Source organism: Equus przewalskii, chromosome 14 (assembly GCF_037783145.1).
Source record: "Equus przewalskii isolate Varuska chromosome 14, EquPr2, whole genome shotgun sequence".
NCBI classification, from domain to species: domain Eukaryota; kingdom Metazoa; phylum Chordata; class Mammalia; order Perissodactyla; family Equidae; genus Equus; species Equus przewalskii.
This window is the reverse complement of record NC_091844.1, coordinates 90793739-90817907: the sequence shown is the minus strand read 5'-3', so window position 1 is coordinate 90817907 and position 24169 is coordinate 90793739. Positions and strand designations below refer to the sequence as shown.

The following is a 24169-nucleotide window of genomic DNA, read 5'->3' as shown; positions in this document are numbered from 1 at the left end:
AGTCCCCACAGGATCTAGCCCTCTGCCCCTGCCGTGTGAGGAGGACATGATACAGAGATGTCCCTTTACAAACCAGGAGGAGGTCACCACCAGACGCCGGATCGGATCTGCCAGCACCTTGATCTTGGTCTTCCAGCCTCCAGAACTTTGAGAAAGAAATTTATGTGGTCTAAGCCCTCCAGTTGGTGGTAACTTGTCATAGCAGCTCCAATTGACCAATAAAAGGCTCTTTTCAGAAGCTACAACATTCTTCTAATCGAAATTCAAAAATGGTAAACAGAAATTACGCATGAAGGGACTAATATAATCAAAACGTGTAGAATTTAAGGACAGGAGTTCCCAGATTGAAAGCACCTACTGTATGTTTAGGACCAAGGGCGGAAGAAATCACACACCAAAATCATCACCCTAAAATTCCAGAAATGTGCCAAGGAATACCATTGAAACATCTCATTTAAAAACATTGAGATAAATATTACAAAAAGGCTAAAATGTTGAAAGTGGTTACTTCTGGGCCACAGTCCACTATGATGGGCAGAAATGGTGCAGAGGAATGCTGCTTTTCTGTGAACCTGCACTTGACTTTTTTCTTGACCATGCTTATATATTACTAAGATAAAAATAAACAGACACTAAATTGTAAAATGTGTTTGAGATTTTTCCCAAATAAAGCACATTTATGTGCTCATGTAGTCTCTTTTATTCCTATTACTATCTGCATGTTCAATACAGCCTTAATGTTGGAAGGGACTTGAGGTGATTCACTGCCATTCTGTCACCTACGAGTGTGAGGGGCTAATCCCAGAGAGGGCAGACAGGGGCACAGGGACAGACAGGGGCAGAGAGGGCAGACAGGTGCCAACGGGTGCAGAGAAGGCAGTCAGGGGCAGACAGGTGCCGACAGGTGTGTGCCAGCTGTCTTCCCTCAACCCCGCAGGGACCTATCTGGAAGATCCAACATGTTCTGGGTACTTTCTGCTGTTTTCCCAGGAGTTTCTATCTTCATGCCGACCATGACCTGGTGCTTGGGCAGAACTGCAGCCTGTAGCTCTTGACCAAGAAACTCTGTTGCCACGTAGGGCATCCCATGGCCTCCCATTTCATCGCCAAGCCAAGACCGCCCGCTAATAATCAGTCTGGATTTCATGTTATTATTTTGTACATTCAGCCTTTATTCCTCCTCCTTCTTGGAGCATCTTGGATTGGAAGGTTCAGTCTTTTATTTTTTAGGTGATGAAACAGAGCCAGGATTGATTGATTGATTGATTGACTGATTTTACCAGTGTACATTACATTATAAAGTGCATGTACATACATTAATAAACAGATTAAAGGAGAATATTCTTACAATCATCTCAAATAGATGCAGAAACAATATTTATAAAATTCAATGACCCATACATCATAAAAACTTTCAGTCAGAAATAGAATAGGTTCTAAAATAATGTTTTTCAAAGAGTATCTAACAGAAATATAGAACAAATATCATCCCTAATTGTGAAATTTCTTTTTGGGGGGGTTCTTTAGAAGGTGTGGTGGATTCTATCATGGTGCGTCATGGTATGTCATGGTGACTCTCCCACCGTTCTTTGTGCAAGGCTTCTAGCTGTGGGAAGACTCTATCTCCTGCTCTGTGGATGTTGGATGTGGCCTGCATCACCTCTGAACAGGATCTTCAAGAGTCAGTTTGTGGTCCATCGTCTTTCCTATTCCCATCCCTTGAAACCCGTGATGTCCCATGTCGGGCTGTACTTTCAGAGTACAGAGAGCATGGAACCGAGCTTCAGCCGGCCCGTGATGGGCATGTGGCACAAACTACAAGTACATCTTTGTTGTTCCGAGTCACTGGCACTGTTGCTATTGCCACAGTGTAGCACAAACTCAGGTGACTGACATTGCACCCAAATGAGTGCCACCTGTCACATCTGACTTCCCCGAGAAATCAAAGTAATCCATACACAGGATTTCTGCCTTTATCAAAAGAACAGCTAGGAAGCCATAGATGGAGGTTAAGCTGAGGTATGACACATTCAAGTTTATGCTTAAAAAGATTGTCTGGCTTCAGGGTGGAGACAGGGTTGGAGGAGAGGACAAGATGGGGGTGGGCACATGTTTTAGGAGGCCAGTGAGGGAACAGACGCAAGAGATGATGGTGGCTTGGAGCTTGAAGGCAGTGATGACAAGAGGTGTTTAGTGGAAAACTGGTGATGGAGGCAGAGGGAGGTGTGCCCTTGACTGGAGAGGAGATGCGATGTTCACACAAATAGGGAAGCTGCAGAAGGAGGAGTTGGGAATCATAGAGAAGAGCGAAGGGTCCTGAGCTCTATCACAAACAGCTCGCTGCTGACGGGGACCTGAGACCTCCAAGCAGGTTACTTGGGTGTCTGGCTCTACCTTCTCAGATAAATTTCTCGGCAGGACAGGAAACGCTGTCTACAAAGGCACCTGATGTCGTCTGAGGTTTTGGCAAGCCTGTGCTCAGATGAGTGTCCTGTCAATACTTTTTTAGTATTTTTTTATTCCTGTATTGAATAACAATGAGTAAGCCTATTACTTTTTTTTAATCTAGACAACAAGTATGTGGCTCACCTGATGTTCATTTTTGCATTTCTGACAAAAGTGGGAAATAGTCTTCTTTTGTAACAACTACAGAGCAGACCAGGCATTTAAATGACTGCTCCACAATCACAAGTGCACTTGACAGCAGTATTGTGATCGACCTTTGAGTCATCCAAAGCAGTGTTGACCCATCGGACGACAGCGTTCCCACTGGACCCGACTGCAGCCAATACAACATGGCAGAGACGACCACCGTGTGGGCTCTTCTGCGAGGACACTTCCTCAGCTGCGCCTTGAGCTGTTGCAGGTAGACCTAGTTAATGAGGCGTAGATGGTGATTCAGATACAAACCAGTCCAGAATTATCAGCAACAACAAGATACATCATCTGAAACTTCTGGCTTGAAGTTTTCCATAATGTCTGGATTGGTGATGGTAGGTGAACATGATGTTAGAAGGTCACCATTGGCTGGAAGACGTGCCTAAGGGATCAAACAAATACAAAGGAGGACAGAGCAAAATTACCTTAAAGGAACATAAAGAAATAAGGGGATTGAAAACTTTTCACCCATGAGAACCGACGAGGTGAGATACTGACCACACGACATCCTAGTTATTCCACGTCTCATGTAGCTCTGATGGCGTCCAGCACACCCCACCCATGCACACACACCCTCCGGCCTGCCTTCGCTCGTGCTGCCTTCTCAGGGCTCAGTCTCATCGCCCTTGCCTGGCTGTTCACTCCCTCTGCAGCTTTTGTGTTGTGGCCCTCAAACTGGCCAACCTGAAACAAGGCTTTTCCTTCCTCTGGGAAATATGCGGGGTCTCGCTTCCTCCCTTCAATGTCCAACCTTGTCTTGTATGCCATCAGAACCACATGCCTGCGGAGCCTAGAATTCTGAGTGCCATGTAATATTCTTTTCTGTTAACTGTCACTAACCACTAGTTGCTCCTTGGAAATTACTGTGCTCCATGGTGCAGCTGCCTAATATGATGGAGAGTTTTCTCCTCAGGGATATGGATTCTGACAGAGACGTCGGCTTCACTGTAAGCTTTGAAGTAAAGAGAATAAAAGTGTTTTTCTTCTAAAAGGTTGATGTGCTTGCCTTGGTTGGTCAACAATCTCCAGTCTTGGCTGTTCCCTTCAGTGTTGTGTTGCTGTGTGGATTCCTCCAGATGGACGTCAAAAGCAGTTTACAAAAGTGGTCACATTTGGAAACAAAGAGTTTCTAGAAAAAGATGAAAGACCCCAAGTTTATGTTGAACTATTTAATATAAGCTGATTCTGAGATTTCTGAAAATAACAGCCTACCTAACGTTTATTCTCTCTGAGCGTTAATGAATAGTTTTCACACGGCTCTATTCTGCTCAATGTATTCTGAGATTTGATTTAATTACAAAACCCTAACAAACCAAATTGTTTTTCACAATGTAAACGACCACACACTCTCTAACACCATAAGAAGAATCAGTTTACTGTGGATTCTGTCCAATATTATGAAGTTCTCTCGTCCAGAAATACAGTTTTGAAAGATGAGCTTAGATTTATGAGTGCTGTTTTGGCTGAGGTTTCATTAAGTGAGAGGGCTTTTAGTTTTCTTAGACCAAGCAAATTTTATTAGACCAGATTATTTTAGGTGAACCTATGGAATCTGTCCAATTTGCTATATGTCCTAAAATCTTGGAGCTCTGAAATTTTGTTTTGTTTTACTTTTTTAGAATTCTTTCTCTTCCTGTCTTTCTCTGTGATATTATTCAAAGTAAAAATGCGTTTCTGTTTCACACATGTCTGAGGACAGTAGAAATTCAGGATGTGCTTAAGGTTTTAAATGCAGGTTACAGAAGAAAAGTTCTCCATGAGGTCCCCCGTGGTCCCAAGATGCTGCCACCTCCACCTCGGCTCCAAGAGGTCCCTGGACAAGGCTCGTGGCCCACTGTGTGCTGAAGGGCCTTGTGTCCTCACTGACCGATGTCTGCTACCCGACTAGTTACCTGCAGACTGAGTGAGTGTCAGACATTTTCTTGGAGGGTGAATCGCATCGTAATTTCAGAGTTCGTGTATGCAGTGGGTCCCTCCTTCATTCATGGCAAACTCTAATTTAGTATGGACTAAATGATGGTGCCTGAGCCGAGTGTCCAGTAACCAGCTTCCAGAACTTGATCTACAACACATTTCTCTTCAGTTCCAAATGAGGGTATGTTCGGGGCTTAAGTGCAACACGCAGAATAGTCTCCACAGCCTGTTACCAACCCTTGAGCCGCAAACTCCCCAAGAAAAATATTCTTTTCTAAAGAGACTGGCTTGCTTTCAAGCTTATGAAAATCAGCCAGAGGGCTGAGGCTAAGTTTAGACAACTGAAAATAAAGTGAAAACTTGGTTTTAAAAGTTATTACATTAAAAGTCATTTTTGAAATGTACTTATATATTTGCATAAATCAAGATTAATAAAATTTCATTGTTTTCATGAAAATAAGTCTGTTTCGGCTCAGATAAAATGAAGAACTTCTGTAACGAGTGCTTCTTTTTTTTCTCTAAAAAACCGAGTGTGCAAATGCCATATGAGTCTGTGAGATTCTTAGAGATGTCAAACTCATAAAGACAGAGGTGTAACATGGTCCACAGGAGTGGAGAGGGCAATGGGGAGTAGGTGTTTGACAGGGACAGAGCTTCTGTTTTACAAGAGGAAGAGTCCTGGGGATGGGTGGTGGTGATCGCTGCACAACAATGTGAATGGATTTAATACCACTGAACTGTACACTTAAAAATGGTTAAGATGGGAAGAACGAAAGACCCAGAACAGCCAAAGGAATCCTGAGAAGAAAGAACAAAGCTGGAGGTATCAAACTCCCTGATTTCAAAATATACTACAAAGCCATAGTAAGCAAAACAGCATGGTACTGGCACAAAAACAGACACACAGATCAATGGAACAGAGTCAAGAGCCCAGAAATAAACCCACACATTTATGGACAGCTAATTTTTGACTAGGGAAGCCAAGAGCATACAATGGAGAAAAGAAAGTCTCTTCAATAAATGGTGCTGGGAAAACTGGACAGCCACATACAAAAGAATGAAAGTAGACCATTATCTTATACCATGCACAAAAATTCACTCAAAATGGATTACAGATTTCAATGTAAGACCTGAAACCATAAAACTTCTAGAAGAAAACATAGGCAACGTGCTCTTTGACATCCGTCTTAGTAGCATATTTTCAAGTACCATGTCTGACCAGGCAAAGGAAACAACAGAAAAAATAAACAAATGGGACTACATTCAAACTAAAAAGCTTCTGCACAGCAAAGGAAACCATCAACAAAATGAAAAGATAACCTAACACTTGGGAGGAGATATTTGCAAACCACATATCTGACAAGGAGTTAATATCCAAAATATACAAAGAACTCATATATCTCAGCAATAAAAAACTAACAACCCAATTAAAAAGTGGGCAAAAGATTGGAACAGACATTTTTCCAAAGAAGCTATACAGATGGCCAACAGGCACATGAAAAGATGTTCAACATCACTAACTATCAGGGAAATGCAAATCAAAACTAAAATGAGATATCACCTTACACCCATCAGAATAGCTATAATTAACAAGACAAGCAAAAACAAGTGTTGGATAGGATGTGGAGAGAAGGGAACACTCATACACTGCTGGTGGGTGTAAGCCACTACGGAAAAAAAAGGCCACTATGGAAAACAGTATGGAGATTCCTCAGAAAATTAAGAATAGATCTACCATATGATTCACCTATCTCACTGCTGGGTATTTATACAAAGAACTTGAAAACAGAAATGCATAAAGATACATGCACCCCTATGTTCATCACAGCATTATTCACAATAGCCAAGACTTGGAAGCAACCTAGGTGGCCATCAAGGGACAAATGGATAAAGATGTGGTATATATACACAATGGAATACTACTCAGCCATAAGAAACAATGAAATCCAGCCATTTGTGACAACAGGGATGGAACTGGAGGGCATTATGCTGAATGAAATAAGTCAGAGGGAGAAAGTCAAATACCATATGATCTCACTCATAAGTAGAAGATAGAAACAATGACAAACAAGCACATAGCAATGGAGATTGGACTGGTGGTTACCAGAGGGGAAGGGAGGAGGATGAAAGGGGTGATTAGGCACATGTGTGTGGTGATGGATTATAATTAGTCTTTGGGTGGTGAACATGATGTAATCTACACAGAAATTGAAATATAATGATTACACCTGAAATTTATCTAATCTTATAAACCAAGGCTACTGCAATTTAAAAAATAGTTAAGGTGGTAAGTTTTATGTTATGTGTATTTTACCACAATAAAAAAAGAAAAACAAAAAATTGAATGTGCACAATTCATTTGGAGAAATAAAGATTATAATTGTGAACTTTACCATCATCTTCAACCTGCTCATCATTTACTTCTTAAAAATCACCTTTTCCTTTAAAAAACTTGATCTTTTATGGTAATTAATATGCATTATCAGACATGTATACTCTTATGAATCATGTATTTCTGAGGTAGGTATGAACCCACCTACTTATATCTGGCTTTCTTTTAAATGCTACACTTTTTAGTATTCATTAAAAATATGAAGAATGAACAAAGATTCTGAAAAATGGCAACTCAGGTCCCACTCTTCCTCTTCCCGGTGGAATTACGGAGTTTGCGGCCGTGGAAGCGGTGAGGCCGAGGTCCCCTGGCTGTTAGAACTCAAACGTGAATATTCTGAATCTCTCTAAACAGGAGGATTCTTACCAGAACTCTATTAAGGAGAATTTGTTAATTTTATAAAGTGGGTTTTATATATGCAGGCTGTACAACAAATTCCGAGTCAGGAATCAGGGTGCAGCCCCGTGGAGACAGTGTGGACCCCACGAGGCGCTCGCGGCTCACAGTGTGGACGCTGCGCTGGGTCGCCTGCTCCTTCTCAGCATAATTTCGGAGGCAAAGCAGATCCTGGGGTCGACGCGCGAGGCCCCCGAGCGCCGGGCGTCGAGCAGGACAGCAGCGTCCATCTGTCTATCCGTCAGCCCTGGCGCCGCATCTCCCGCATCCACGTCCATTGGGGCGCGGGTTCCTGCAGGTGCTGTCGTTGGGTTCCTGCGACCAGTCCTCGGTCATCCCCGGGAGCTGGCGACACTGGTGAAGAGGAGGCTGGAAAAGGACACCTCACACCTTCACGAACAAAGTCAAGGCCTCGTCCCTACACCGTCCTGTAGTGGTGGGGGGAGCGGTGTCCAAACACGGTCCAGGGAAAAGCAGATCCCTCTGTTGTTTTCCCTTAAACAGAAATGGGCACGGAGCAGGTCGAGTCAACCCAAGGCAGAGGCAGCTGCGCGTGGGCTCTCTGGACGCTGTGGCTGAGGCTCATGCGGGTCGCCGGGCAGCCACCTGCTCAGCCTGCAGGTACCGCGGGACCGCACAGAGACCGCCACGGTGAGGGACACCCGGCCACGCTCGTGCGGGAGGAGCTGGAGCCTCGGGGCCCTCTAACTGCTCGACCCAGAACTCAGGGCGTGGGGAGCCCCTACCTGGCCGCCCTGGAGGCCCCTCCAGCACCTGCTGCTGATTCCAAATCCGCGCCACTCGGGGTCAGGGCCCTGGGGAAAGCGCTACGTGCCGGAGGTGCAGCACCTCTCTGGGCTCCGGGGGTCTGCAAACGCACCCCTAGACTAGCAGGCGCCCGGGAGATACCAAACCTGACGGGCAGCTGTGCACGGTGCATCTTAGTCATGAAAATCTTTTTGGTATTAATTTTGGAACAGTTTTCTATAAATAATAAAATACAAATATACAATTTAAGACAAAATAATCCAAGATTGTTGGCAGAATTTAAGTGTTTCCTGTGTCTCTGCTGCCCTCAGCTTAGCCGCATTCAAGGAATGCAGTAACTCCCAGGACAGTGGCATAATTAGAAGCTTCTAGAAGCACCTCTGTCCTGGTGTAGGTAATGGATGGAGCCCATTTCCGCCGACCTGGGCCTCAGAGACTGAAAGTTGGGAAACGTCACTGATTCCTTTAAACAAAACACACAAGTGCAGGCAGAAGAGACTTTCATCCTGTGAGCTAGACTCTAGCATCTCGTTTCACACTGAGGAGCCAAGGCCTGGAAAAGCTCCCTAACTGACGAGGTCACAGGAATAGAGGCAACATAGACAGAGGTCACAAGAGCAGTAAGTGACCCCGACTGAGGTCACATTAGGAAGTGACACTGACTGTGGTCACAGCAGTATGAAGTGACTGTGTAAGGATTTGAACCAAATGTCTGTTCCTCGCTGAAGGCTGCCTGTTCCCCACTACCCCACACTGCTCTCAGAGATGTGGTTTATTAGCACCGAATAATGACTCATAAAGGCACCGATGAATGACTCTTGGCACTAGATATGGCAGGAAGACCTGGGAAATATTTGTCTGTAGCACACAGATGTGGATGAGAGATTCCAACCATAACCCTGTAACACATATAGCATGTGGAGAAAAAGAGCTAAGAAAACACAAAGTCTAGTGAGCAGTGAATGAAAGAGCAAGTCTCTATGAGTGTGGCTGTGAACATAGTCACAGATGGGGCTAAATTACAGGTATTTTGCTCTATTGAGTCATGAGAGAGGAGAAAACGGCCAAGGCACCCTGACCTGGGAGGAGAGATGAGAGCTGCACTGACGCCCCCTCCAGGCCTCGGAAGCACCCCTCTGCCCACATGGCCCTGGAACGTGCCAGTGCTGTTCCGTTTATTATAGCATTTTCTTGGGGGGATGATGCTCTGTGAGAAGAAGAGAACAGCCTTCATCTGGGCTCTGTTCCTTTTCCCTTCTTAGGTTTTCGTCTCCCTGACAATGCCTTTCTGTGTAATTCAATGTGGCTTAAGATGCTCTTTAGTGTTTGATCAACACCAATGGCAGGTGTGACCTGTGCAACTGTGATGAAGATGCTGGAGCCCACACACACACTTGCACACACTCTGGACGCCAGTGTAACTGTCCCCTCTCACTAATAAAACTCACGCTGTTGGTGCCAGTTGCAGCTGTCTCCTCAGACAGCCAGCACAGAAGAGAAAGCTGTGCGTGTGTTTTTCATGGCCCCTGAGCAAGGAGCTGCCATGAGAATTTCTACTTGAATATAGAGTGTTTCTAGCCTTTTAAAAGTGAGTAGAATGTTAGAAAACATGAAATGAAAAATTATTAGAAGCAAGGTTTTCACGCTTCCTGGGTGAACTTCCAAAGAGGGCCTGGGCTATTTCCAGCCTTGGCCTAACAGAGCCCTGGGGTGGCAGTTCTACAGTCACCACACCATGCAGCAAGACTGGCAGCCACCTGCGACCCAGAGGCCACTGCAGTGTTCAGTCAGTCAGTCCAGATGGCATGAGCAGGTGGAAGCAGACCCGGATGAAGCACTTTGAGACAAAGGCAAGGATGCGGATGGCCCCTGAGTCCCAAGATGGGAGGTCTGCATGATGACTTATCCACATGCACTTTACAGGGAAATGGATGTGGTCTCTGAGACTCAGTGACAGCGTGTTCCTAAAGTTCTGCTTCTTTTTGTTCTCCATTTCATGTGAGGAATAATAGTCTTTGAGGGTGCAGAATTTGGACAGAATTGGTCTCATAGCAGATTATAAAAAGGGTAATTATGATTTAAACAGAAAAGAGAATATGTAATCACTAACTGTGGTGGTTTTGAAGTATTGGAAGAGTGGGAAAATGGTGTGGGTCTGCATGAAACAAGGAATACAAATGTAGTAGAAAAGGTCATGGTAGTAAAATTTTGGGTGATCATTGAATTAATCTTAATAAACTAACCAAATTAAGTGGCATAAGTATCAGGTAAGGCCAGAAGGAGAACTCTTCTCTGCCTCCATTTTCCTTTAAGTGATGTATAGGTGGGTCTGAGATGTCAGCAAAATGGCAGAGTGAGCTCTTCCCTTTGTCTCTCCCTCTTTGACCTACAACTACATGGACATTCACTGATCAGTGGAGGAAGTTGACACAGCATAACAAGATTCCTGAGAGACACATACAGCCATACACCTGAAAGTGGATGGACTGGCACCCAGGAAGTGGAGGAGAAAGTGAGCACACCCTGCCCTCCACCGGCAGCCCTGTGCATGTGCACAAACACCTTCCCACCTGGCATGAGCACCCTGAAAGTGGGAATACACCCTTGGGGGACTGTGGGAAGAGGTGGCACAGCCCTTAACCAGCTTGTGATCCCTTTCCCTGCAGGGGGAGCCCACTGTGCCCCTCCAGCCCCAAAGTGTGGCCCTGGCTTGGTCCCCATGAGGAAGCCCAACTCACTAAGCACAGCAGCTGGTGTGACCACAAGCAGAGACAGTAGCAGATCTATGCGCCAAGGCAAGCTCACTCCAGACCCATGTGAACACCCGTAGTACCACCGAGCCCTGAAAGAGGGAATGTGCCTGGGGTGACTGTAGGAAGATGGGTCAATGGCCCTTAGCCCTCTCATGATCACTTTCCCGCAGGGCTCACCATGCCCCTGTGGCCCCAAGGAGTGGCCCCAGCTCAATCCCAGGGAGGAGGCCCCACCCACTAAGTACAGTGTACACCTGAATGCTGCCCAGGCTGGTGCAAGGGCCCACAGCTTCCAGTAGGTGGGATCAGAAACTCTGCTCCTGCTTCCCCCTAGTGGTAGCAGGTGGAACCTGTGACCTAATACTACAACAAATGCTCCGACAAAAGATTAGTTCATCAAACACCATGAGAAACTGCAGCAACAATTCAGACCAGAAGGAAAATGAAAATTCTTCAGAAACCAACCCTGAAGGCACAGAAATTTACAATATAAATGACAGAGAATTCAAAATAGCTGTCATAAAGAAACTCAATGAACTACAAGAAAACTCAGAAAGGCAGTTCAGTGAGCTCAGGAATAAAATGAATCTCTTCACCAGAGATTGAAACTATAAAAAAAAAAATCAAGCAGAAATTCTGAGTATGAAAACACAATTAGTGAAACAAAAATTAATCTAGAATCCCTAAGAAATAAAGCTGATGTTATAGAGGAAAGAATTAGTGATTTAGAGAATAAAAATTTAGAAATGCTAGAGGTGGAGGAGGTGACAGAACTAAGATTTTTAAAAAATGAAGGAATTCTCCAAGAAATATCCAACTCAGCTAGGAAAAGCAACATAAGGATTATAGGTATTCCAGAGGGAGGAGAGAGGGAGAAAGGAGCAGAGAGCTTGTTCAAAGAAATAATAACTGAGAACTTCTCAACCTGGGGAGGTTCCGGATTTACAAATACATGAAGCTAATAGAATACCCAACAGCGTCATTGCTAAAAGACCTTCTCCAAGGCATATAATAGTAAAACTGGCAGAAGTCAATGACAAAGAAAAAATATTAAGGGCATCAAGGTAGAAGAAAATAACCTACAATGGAAACCCTATCAGGTTTTCAGTGAATTTCTCATCAGAAACCCCACAAGCTAGGAGAGATTGGAATGATATATTCAAAATACTGAAAGACAAAAATTATCAGCTGAGAATACTCTATCCAGCAAAACTATCCTTCAGATACAATGGAGAAGTAAAAGTTTTCCCAGATAAACAAAAGCTGGGGAATTCATTGCCACTAGATCTCTCCTACAAGAAATGATCAAGGATGCCCTCACACTGGAAACAAAAAAGAAAAGGTCTACAAAGCATTGAGCAAAGAGGTAAATAGACAGACATAATCAGAAAACTGCAGCGCTCTATCAGAACAGGGAGGCAAATACTCAATTACAACTTAAAAGATAAAGGGAAAGAAAGCATCAAAAGTAACTATAACACTTCAACTTAGTCACAAACTCACAACATTAAAAATAGAACAATTTGTAACAGCAATAACTCTGAAGGGGAAGAGGAGAGGGATGGAACCTGCTTAGGTTAATGAAGATAAGAGACTATGAGAAAATGGACTACCTCATCTACGAGAAATTTTACAAACTTCACAGTACCCACTAAAAAAATCAGAGCAGAGGCACAATTCATAAAAAAGAGAAAAGCACCACAGAAAAACACGAAAATAAAATTGCAGTCAGAAATACAAAGGATGAGAAACGATGGAAACATAGAATAATCAGAAAACAAGAGATAAAATGGCAGAATTAAGCCCTCACTTATCAATAGTCAGTCTAAATGTAAATGGATTGAATTCTCCAATCAAAAGACATGGAGTGGTTGGATGGATTAAAAAACAAGAGCCAACAATATGTTGCCTCCAGGAAACACATCTCAGCTCTGAAGACAAACACAGCAGAGTGAAGGGATGGAAGATGATGCTCCAAGCTAATGGCAAACAAAAGAAGGCAGGTGTTGCCATACTTATACCAGACAAAGTAGACTTCAAGAGAAAAAAGACAACAAGAGGATCTGGCCTGGTGGCTTAGTGGTTAAGTTCACATGCTCTGCTTCTGGCAGCCCAGGGTTTCCAGGTTTGGATCCCAGGAGTGGACCTGGCACTGCTCATCAAACCATGTTGTGGCAGCATCCCACATAAAATAGAGGAAGGTGGGCACACATGTTAGCTCAAGGACAATCTTCCTCAAGCAAAAAGAGGAGGACTGGCAACAGATGTTAGCTCAGGGCCAATCTTACACAAACAAAACACAAAAGAGGGGCAGTATATAATGATAAAAGGGACATTCCATCAAGAGGACATACACTTATTAATATATATGCACCTAACAGAGGGGCACCAAAGTACATAAAGCAATTATTAATAGACCTAAAGGGAAAAATTAACAGCAACAGAATAATAGTAGGGGACCTCAACACCCCATTTACATCAATGGACAGATCATCCAGGCAAAAGTCAATGAGGAAATAGTATATTTAAAAGAAACACTTGATCAGATGGACTTAATTGATAGATAGAGAGCATTCCATCCCAAAACAGCAGAATCCACATTCTTCTCAAGTGCACATGGATCATTCTCAAAGGTAGACCATATGTTGGGAAACAAGGCAAGGTTCAATGAATTCAAGAAGATTGAAATCATATCAACAATCATTTTTAGCCACAATGCTATGAAGCTAGCAATCAACTACAAGAAAAAACCTGGGAAAGTCATATATATATGGAGACTAAATAACATGCTTCTGAACAACCATTGGATCAATGAAGAAATTAAAGGAGAAATTAAAATATACCTGGAGACAAATGAAAATGAAAATACAACATACCAACTCTTACGGGATGCAGTAAAAGTGGTCATAAAAGGGAAATTCATAGCAATACAGGCTCACCTCAACAAACAGGAAAAATCTCAAATGAGTAGTCTTACACTGTACCTAACAGAACCAGAAAAAGAAGAACAAAGTACAAAGTCAGCAGAAGGAGGGAAATAATATCAATCAGAGCAGAAATAAAGGAAATAGAGACTAAAAAAACATTACAAAGGATTAACAAAACAAAGAGCTGGTTTTTTGAGAAGAATTACAAAATTGGCAAATGGTTAGCCAAACTCACTAAGAAAAAATGAGAGAAGGCTCAAATAAATAAATTATAAACAAAAAAGGAGAAATTATAATGGATACCACAGAAACACAAAGGATTATAAGAGAATACTATGAAAAACTATATGCCCACAAATTGGATAACCTAGAAGAAATGGGTAAATTCTTGGGCTCATACAACCTCCCCAGACTGAATCAAGAATAAACAGAGAATCTGAATATACCAATCACAAGAGATTGAAACAGTAATCAAAAACCTCCCGAAAAACAAAAGTCCAGGACCAGATGGCTTCTCTGGAGAATTCTACCAAACTTTCAAAGAAGATACAATACGTATCCTCAAACTATTCCAAAAAATTCAAGAAGATGGAACACTTCTTAACTCATTCTATAAGGCCAACACTACCCTGATGCCAAAACCAGACAAGGACAACAGAAAGAAGGAAAATTACAGGCCAATATTGCTGATGAACATAGATGCAAAAATCCTCAACAAAATTTTGGCAAACTGAATACAGCAATACATTAAAAGGATCATCCACCGTGATCAAGTGGGATTTATACCAGGGACGCAAGGATGGTTCAACATCTGCAAATCAATCAATGTGACACACCACATGTAGCCGCCCCTGATGCAGGAAGGGTTAATAATCACTGGAAAAGGCTTGCCAACAAACTGTGACCCAGAGGTGAGAAGGCTGGTTAGCCAATGACAGGTAAGACCTCCAGGGCGGGGCAACCTAAGCCAGGCATGGTTGCCTGGGGGCACAGATGGAGACAGGATATCGGGAGCAGGAGGGGCCATTGCCTAGGAGGCCTTGCATACTCCGAGATAAAAATATACGAGCACAGCAATAACATGATAATATCAAAACAGAGGCTGAGGGAAGGCTCCTTGAGAAATCACTAAGAATTCTTGGCATTCGCTAATTACATTATCCAGAACACCTGTGTATGTTTAACAGCTGTAAGCTATGTATATGTTGAAACGCTGGTTATAATAAACTCAGAGTGGCCATCAGCCCTCTCCGTCCGCATCTATCCTGATGTGTACATTGGATTGCGACACCGACACCACATTAATAAAATGAGGAACAAAAACAACACGATCATCTCAACAGGTGCAGAGAAAGCATCTGATAAGATCCAACACCCACTTATGATAAAACTCTCCATAAAGTGGGTACAGATGGAAATTACCTCAACATAATAAAGGTCATATATGACAAACCCACAGCCAACGTTATACTCAATGGGGAAAAACTGAAAGCCATCCCTTTGAGAACAGGAACAAGACAAGGGTGCCCACTCTCACCACTCTTATTCAATACAGTACTGGAGGTTTTGGCCAGAGCAATTAGGCAAGAAAAAGAAATAAAAGGAATCTAAACAGGCAATGAAGAAGTGAAACTCTCACTGTTTGCAGATGACATGATTCTATATATAGAAAACCCTAAAGAATCCAGCAGAAAACTATTAGAAATAACCAATAACTACGGCAAAGTTGCAGGGTACAAAATTAACTTACAAAAATCAGTTGCATTTCTATACACTAACAATGAACTAGCAGAAAGAGAAATCACAAATACTATCCCATTTACAATTCCAACAAAAAGAATAAGATATCCAGGAATAAATTTAACCAAAGAGGTGAAAGACCTGTACACTGAAAACTGTAAGACATTATTGAAAGAAACTGAAGAAAACATAAAGAAATGGAAAGATATTCCATGCTCATGGGTTGAAAGAATAAACAGAGTTAAAATGTCCATAATACCTAAAGCCATCTACAGATTCAGTGCAATCCCAGTCAGAATTCCAACGACATTCTTCATAGAAATAGAACAAAGAATCCTAAAATTTATATAGAACAACAAAAGATCCCAAATAGCCAAAGCAATCATGAGAAAAAAGAACAAAGCTGGAGGCATCACGATCCCTGACTTCAAAATATACTACAAAGTCATAGTAATCAAAACAGTGTGGTACAGCACAAAAACAGACACAGATCAATGGAACAGAATTGAGAGCCAAGAAATAAACCATACATCTATAGACAGCTAATCTTCAACAAAGGAGCCAGGAACATACAATAGAGAAAGGAAAGTCTCTTTAATAAATGGCGTTTGGAAAACTGGACAGCCCCGTGCAAAAGAATAAAAGTAGACCATTATCTTACACCAGACACAAAGATTAACTCAAAATTCACTAAAGACTTGAATGTAAGACCTGAAACTATAAAACCCCTAGAAGAAATATAGGCCATACACTCTTTGACATTGGTCTTAGCAGACTCTTTTCAAATATCATGTCTATTCAAGCAAGAAAAACAAAAGAAAAAGTTAAAAATAGGACTAGATCAGACTAAAAAGCTTCTGCACGGCAAAGGAAACCATGAAGAAAACAAGAAGACAACCCATCAACTGGGAGAAAATATTTTCCAATCATATATCCAACAAGGGGTTAATCTCCAAAATATATAACGAACTCACACAACTCAACAACAAAAACCAAGCAACCTGATCAAAAAATGGGCAGAGGAGATGAACAGACGTTTTCCCAAAGAAGATACACAGATGGCCAATAAACACATGAAACGATTTTCAACACCACGAATTATTAGAGAAATGCAAATCAAAACTGCAATGAGATATCACCTCACACCTGTCAGAATGTCTATAATATTACTAAGACAAATAACAACAAATGTTGCTGAGGACGTGGAAAAAACGGTACCTTCATATACTGCTGAGGGGAGCGCAAACTGGTGCAGCCACTATGGAAAACATTATGGAGATTTCTCAAAAAATTAAATATAGAAATACCATATGATCCAGCTATCCCACTACTGGGTATTTGTCCAAAGAATTTTAAATCAATGATCCAAAGAGACTTACGCACTCCTATGTTCATTGCAGCACTATTCACAATAGCCAAGACGTGGAAGCAACACAAGTGTCCATCAACTGATGATTGGCTAAAGAAGATGGTATATATACACAATGGAATACTACTCAGTCATAAAAAAGGCAAAATTGTCCTGTTTGCAACAATGTGGATAGACCTTGAGGGTATGATGTTAAGTGAAATCAGACAGACAGAGAAAGACAAATACTGCATGATTTCACTCATAATGTGGAAGATAAACAAGTACATGGAAAAAGAGAACAGATTAGTGGTTACCTGAAGGGAAGGGGAAGGGAAGGGGCAGGCGAAAGAGGTAAAGAGGCACATATGTATAGTGATGGATAAAAAGTAGACTATTGCTGCTGAGCACGATGAAGTCTATTCAGAAATTGATAAATAATGTAAACCTGAAGTTACACTATGTTACAAACCATTATGATCTCAATAAAATTACTGGGGAAAAATGATGAATGGTGTTACTTTAACATAAGTCTAGAAAAAATAATTTAAGCATATTTATTGTAATGAATAGGTTTTTGGTGAAAAGAGGTTTGGAAATTCCCTATTTGTCATCATCAACTTAAGGCACCCCCTCAGGGCCATCCTGGGGGTCCATATCTGCACTCAGGGCTTTGCAGCTGCAGGATTAGAGTTCCCCCAAATCTGCACCCTAAGTATAAACACAAACCATCAGAGATGGCAATGACTCTGCCAGCATGAGGTGTGCCCTCCTCACCACTTCACAAAGTCTCTTTTAACGGCGTGGCCTCCTGCACTCCCACCAGCGTCTGTGGACTTCTATCCTCTAATCTGAACACTCGCTACATAAGAAAGGCCCTTTGGGGCATCACACCTCCAGTAACTGGTCTGGACCTCCTTCAAGATAAAGTGGTCTAGGGGTCAGCCCCCTGGTGCAGTGGTTAAGTTTGAGTGCTTCGCTTTGGTGGCCCAGGGTTTTGCCGATTTGGATCCTCTGCGTGGACATGGCACCACTCATCGAGCCACGGTGGGGCGGTGTCCCACATAGCACAACCAGAGGTACTCACAACTAGAATATACAGCTATGTACTGGGGGCCTTTGGGGGTGGGGGGAAGAGAAGGAGAAGAAGAAAAGAAGATTGGCAACAGATGTCAGCTCAGGTGCCCATCTTAGAAAAACAGAAAAGATAAAGTGGTCTTCTTCATTGCGCTACCACAGGATGTCTTATCAGGGGGACTTTAGACACACATGCTCAGTAAATAGTGCAGACTGCGCTGGATGCTGTGGCTGCTCCTGCACCACCTCTTGGACCCAGGAGCATCTTCCCTGAGTGTCCTAGCCGAAAAGCTGGTTGTATAGAAGACAGCCCTTTTCAGTCAAGGTCTGTGAACAGCTAGAATTTCTTCTTAGAATCCCTTTGAGGAGTCATTCTGAAAGTGTGTGTTTACTATTGTAATTGAGAACAATTTCTAAAAAATACTATGTTCTTGTCTATATATCCTTAGAAGTCCAACTTTTCTATTGTGTTGTCTTGGTCTCTCTGGAAACAAATGTAAAATAAGAATTGAGTGCAAAAGTGGAATAGAAATTTGTCCTTAGAGATCATATGGCCAAAACTGTTTAGAAAGCAGTATAACAATGTGTGAGCCCCATTGCCCTTGGTGGGGGCTCCGCTGGGGTGACGGTTTCTTGTCCCTCTCTGGCTGAAGGAAGAAAATCAGGGTGTAGCTGTTAAAACTCTCTTTCCTCCTGCAGGGAAATAACGCTCAGCAGCTGGGATGCCCATGACTCTAGTTACCGGATGATAGATGCTTGTAAAGTGCTCTTGCTGCACGGAAAGGTAATTACAGTTGGACAGCAGCTCCAGGAAGTGGGCATCCTTCAACTTTGTTTTATTCTCTTTGGCTAATAGAGATGCTGGAGCAAAGGCATCCTGCGCTTCCCCTGGTGGGAGTACTTTTGGGCAAAATCCCTGAAGTGCCAGTCCCCAGAGAAAGCATTTATATGATGAGAATATAGAAAAGGAGAGACAGCTTGAGGGAAAGGGAGAGAAGGGAGAAGCAGAGAAAAGAGGAAGGCAGGAAGGAAACAACCGTTTCTCCCCTCCCGGTCCAAAGAGCCTGTTTCCTAGAGGCGGCTCCACGGCTAGGCCTGGGCAGGTCTGCTAGGCTGTGTCCTGGGGAGAGGAGTGGATCCTGCCAATTCTGGAAGAGCCTCCTGGCTGGGGTTCAGGGCGGCAGGATGTGGTCTCCTCCTGTGGATCTGACTTGCTCCTGTTACTCCTTCTGTCTTCTTCCTGCTCAAATCCCCCAACAAAACCTTGACCTGAACAAAGGAGAGTGTTTGGAAAATGAACCCCGGAGCACTGCCACTTACTCTATAAAGGTGACCTGAGGCTCTTGGCCTTGAGAACTCCGAGTGCCCGTTGCCTCAGGTCCCCAGCATGCGGCCTGAGTCTGTGTCTCTGGCCCCCCAACCTGCCCCTGGATGGATCAGGAGCACCTGCTGCTCTTCAGGGCCCTGGGCAGGGCCACATCCTCCCCTGCTCGAGGGCTGGGTCTCCTGCACTGACCTGCCCCAGTGGGAGCAGGGCCCCAGGGCCGGGCTCGGTGTAGACCCCTGTCCTCAGGGCTGCTGGCCTTGTTGGTTGTGGCTGAGCTCAGACGCTGCACTTCTGCCTATTCCGCAGCGGCTCCCACACACCCCTCCTGCCTGCACCTCCTGCCCGCTCAGTGCTTTGTCTGCACCTGTCTCCAGCCGAACCCAAGTGCGCACAACCCCGGGGTTTCTCCTTCATTTTCTCCAAAGAGTGATTGTTTTTAAAGCAGTAACATCAACAAGGTCAGGACAACTGTGATTGATTTCCCTGAGCTTTCTGTTTCCTATTTATAAAATGCACAATGTGGAATGGAATTGGCTCCCACGTGGGATCCAATGTAAGTATTTAATTTTGAATTTGGAATCAGATGGTTTAGTGAAGTTTTACAGTTATTATATATTTTCTATTTAATCTTGAAGTAACTGCTTAGATGTTCCTCAGATATTTCAATAAAATGCAAAATATAAAAAAGAGGTAATTCTAGACCAATTATTACCTATAACTGAAGAAAAACAAGCTATTTCATCACAACAAAATGATAAATGGGATTTCCAAATTTCCCAACCTGTGAATGTCTCTTAATGAGGTGGAGAAGACAGTTGAGAGCAAGTTCGAATAGCAAGAAAATTTCTGGAAGAAAAACAAATTTAACTTTATGTGTATGAAACTTATCTTCAGGAGAAAATGCAGACTCAAAACAATTTTATTCCTATAAATTTACTCCTTCTTTTTTTTTTTAAGGAAGATCAGCCCTGAGCTAACATCTGCTGCCAATCCTCCTCTCTCTGCTGAGGAAGACTGGCCCCGAGCTAACATCTGTGACAATCTTCCTCCACTTTATATGTGGGACGCCTGCCACAGCATGGCTTGTCACATACTGCCATGTCCGCACCCGGGATCTGAACCCGCGAACCCTGGGCCACCAAAGTGGAACGTGCGAACTTAACTGCTGCACCACTGGGCTGGCCCCTATTCCTTCTTTTTAAAACAGTAATGTGACCATAGTACAAAAAGTATATAAAATAGAGAAAAGAAAAAAATCACCGTGAATAATACAGCCATCATTGATGTCACCACGACTAGTATTTCAGTATAATTTCTTCTCATCTTTTCTCTACAGTTGGATGGTTGATAAGTCACACTCATAATGTACGGGCAATTTTATACATATTTCCATGTTTATAACTCAATTATAAGCATTCCTCCATATTGTCACATAGATTTTAAGCTTTGATTGAGAGGAAGATGGACGTTCTTCTAATTTGACTTGTCTGTTTCCCACAAAACATTTTACTTGCCCTTAAGCACCGGCCCTGCCTCACACACAGGTGGGAGAGCGAGACCCCCAAACCCACCCACCAGGTGGACTTCAGGCTCTTTTGAGTTTCAGGCTGACTCAGCTTTTGGAGGGAAATATTCACCCTTTGGGTTCCCCTTCCACTTCTCTGAGCGAGACCGTGCTCAGCATGGGTCTGTGGCTGGTTGAGGAGGCCTGGGTCTGGCAGGGTGGGTGCTGGGGTCCCTCCATGGTGAGGTCTCCTGCCCTGAAACCTGGCTTCTCTGATTCTCCCACCTCCTCTGCTCGATCTCCGTGGGAACCCCAGAATCTCCAGATGCTGCGGAGTCTGTGTCCACATTCCTGAGTGCTCACTTAGGAACCTGCTCGGACCCCTCTGGCTGGGCTGGGGGGCCAGGCCAGCGAGGAGACCCCACTCTGCTCAGTCAGGTGGGTGCCCCACATCCTCTGGACTCTCCGTCGTCCCTGACTTAAGCGTCCAACCTGGGAGTTGGAAAGAAAGACAATGGCTTTGAACTTCTGCCTTTTCTTTATTTAAAACTGTCTTCTTCTGGGTCTCAGAGGCCTCCCCTCCTTTCCTCCCCAGAGGCAGTGCAGCTCCTTTGTCACAGCCTCAGTCCCTTCTACCCAGCACCTTGCATAAACTCTTCCAGGCTGGGCTTCTTAGTATGTTGAGAAGAGTACAGGATTGAGAAAATGAACGTATGCATATATACATGTGTGTGTGCATACATACACGCATGTGCTTGTTCACAGGACATATTTATTTATCCTCTCACAATCATAGCTTTTAAAAATATTGTCTCAGCAGAGATGCAAATATCTCATTCTGTCAGAATCTGAATAATGCCTCTTCCTTTAGTTTGCATTTTATTTTGACAATTCTCATCTTCCTTGTGGCAAATGACGATTGCTGGCTGCCTAGGGGAAAGGCCACGTATACAGTGCAGAAAAGTGAAAGAAAAAAGCACACTAGTTTAATTATGCTCTTAAATGATCTCTGTTGCACCAAGATTTGCCTTAATTCTTCTTGTTTCCTAGAAATTTGTTGGGAATGGAATCCAAGGGGCCTGTAGAAAAGAGCTGAGTCTCCAGGGTGAGCTCCGTGGGGCCTAGGGACATGGTCAGGAGTGGTCTTCCTGGTTTCCCTACAAACGGAGAGGGTGTCAGAACGCCCTGCAGGGCTGTTTGTCCTCTGTGGGCAGACGTGCCTTAACGGAGACCAACATCTCTACCTTCAGCAATAAAAACCGGCCGCGTTCCTCCTGTGAAGCACGAGGGGCACAGGTGAGATGAAGTCTGGGACACACTTCAGAAAGGGACGCTGGGTGTTGTTCATCTTCTGGGCTCGTCCATGGAGCCCCGTTCCTAGGCCCCTACACTTCGGGGGCTGTTCTGAGGAGGGTGGGAAGCCCGTGTGTCCGAGAGAAGTCACGTCGGAGTGTCTGCAAATGCTAAAGGAGTGTATAGATGTCAGTCATTGTTACAGAGGGCTCCTTTCCAGACAATTCTTCCTCATATAATGTAAATTGCTTTTCTCTGTCAACCCAGTAAGTCCTGAAATTGTGTGAGATACAATATAAGCGTTGTTTCCCTTCATCGAGGCCCAGCTTTGAAGCCCGGAGCGCGCGCGCCTCTTTCTTCCTCCCCAGCCCCGCGCTCTGACCTGAGGGTGGGCTTCAGGCTCACTTTTTCTGATGAAGATCGAAAAAAGAAAAACCAGTGACCTCTCCAGAAACGGAAGAGGGTAGAAATCAGGAAACTACAGTCCCACTGCCGGCCCGACCTGACTTATTGTTCGCGTGCCACCATTTCCATGCCTGGCGTTCAGGGAAAACGCTCGCAACAGCCCCGGCCTCCAGCCTCCACTGCGGACGGCGCCCTGTTCGACGCGGCACGTGCGTCTCACCGCTTTCCCGCCGCGAGGGCCGCGCGGGGTCGCCTCTCCGGTCCTCGCGCGGACCGTCGTGCGCACCCAGCGCCTGCGCGTCCTGGTGTGCGTGTGGCTGGGCCCCGAGCCTTCGTGCGCGCCCCCTCGTCAGCGGATCACAGCGCGGGGCCTGGCGCGTGCCCGCCTGTGTGACGCTCTTGCCCTGAAGCGCCAAGTGCCTTTCACAGACTTCTGCCTTCCGTTCCACGATTCTAACCCGGAGACGGCCGACGGGCGTCGTCAAAGCCTCTTCCCGAGGAGGGCTCCGCGCCCACGAAGGGGGCCTCAGCCGGCTGGGAAGGGCCTGCGGGGCGGGGGGCCTGACTCCAGGGCCCTCCTGCCGTGTCGCAGCCTCTCGGCCGAGAAACCGTGCTGCTGCGGGAGCCGCGGGTGTGTCCGTCCTTGTCCGCCCCTGCCTCGTCTCCGGCCCTGCAGCGTCCTTCATCTGCCCCCGCTCCTTCACGTGCAGGGCTCCAGTCCGGCCCGACAAGCCCTGCAAGGCCCGCCTTCCTCAGCGTTCCCTCTGAAGATGCCGTTACTCCGCTCCTGTCAGCCCTGACCAGACTTTTCCAAAGACCTCTTAAATGTCCTGCCTGCGACCTGAGTCTCGAGTGTATCTGATGCGATAGACAAAGTGTATTTCTCCTACTTACGAGGGTATCGTCCCCTTCTCAAAAGCAGCACCGGCTTCCCATGAATCGACCTGGCCTTCAACATCCTTCTCAGGGCTTTAGCTGCCTTGGAACTGATGACCCCTCCCTTCCCTTTGACCACCGTGCACCCCGATTCAATAGAGCTGTTCACGTACCTCTCCTGCACTTTCCCTTTGTGGCGAGTTCTCTCTGTTCTTCGAAGTCCAGGTCGTTTGTTTCTTCCATGAAGCCTCCACCGAGCCTTCTCAGTTGCATCATCGTCAGTTGTGCACCACTCTCCTTCACATCAAGTCCAACTCTGCACCCAGCACAGTGCCCAGCTCAGAGCCCGAGCTCCACAGCATGAACTGAAGGACCTGCTTCTCCTGCATTGATTGTCTTACTATTTTGGGAGCAGTGTAGTCTATACTTAATTAGTCTATGCTGCTGCATTTTAGATGTCCAGCTTCAAAGCTACGGGTACTAGGTCAATCGCTTTATGTCATGGTTGTGCAGTTACAGCTTGGCAACCTCTCAGCGAGCAACACAACATCTAACACCAACAGCAGAGCCCCACAGATGCTGGGCTGCCATGGAGACAGAGCATTCTCTGATCCTCTCTGTTAAGATTGCCTCAGGGTTGCTGGGTATAGAAATCAGTGTTTTAGTTAACAGTGCATCTCAACCCTCCAACGGGAGAAAATCCTATTTTCAGTGCCACGTGTGTCTGCAGCCTCGATTATTTTCACTTCCAAAATCAGTTGTGTTGCCACCACATTAAATCTGCTGTGAAA

General features: G+C 44.6%; 1 long non-coding RNA gene across 1 annotated transcript; it reads right to left on the bottom strand.

The window, feature by feature from the left end:
• Positions 1-1151: 1151 nt before the first annotated feature.
• Positions 1152-21070, bottom strand: LOC139075482 (uncharacterized). Its single transcript, XR_011525853.1, has 3 exons — positions 20938-21070; positions 3157-3787; positions 1152-3040 (listed from the first exon to the last, which is right to left on the bottom strand). It is a non-coding gene; the product is annotated as an uncharacterized lncRNA (long non-coding RNA).
• Positions 21071-24169: the final 3099 nt, after the last annotated feature.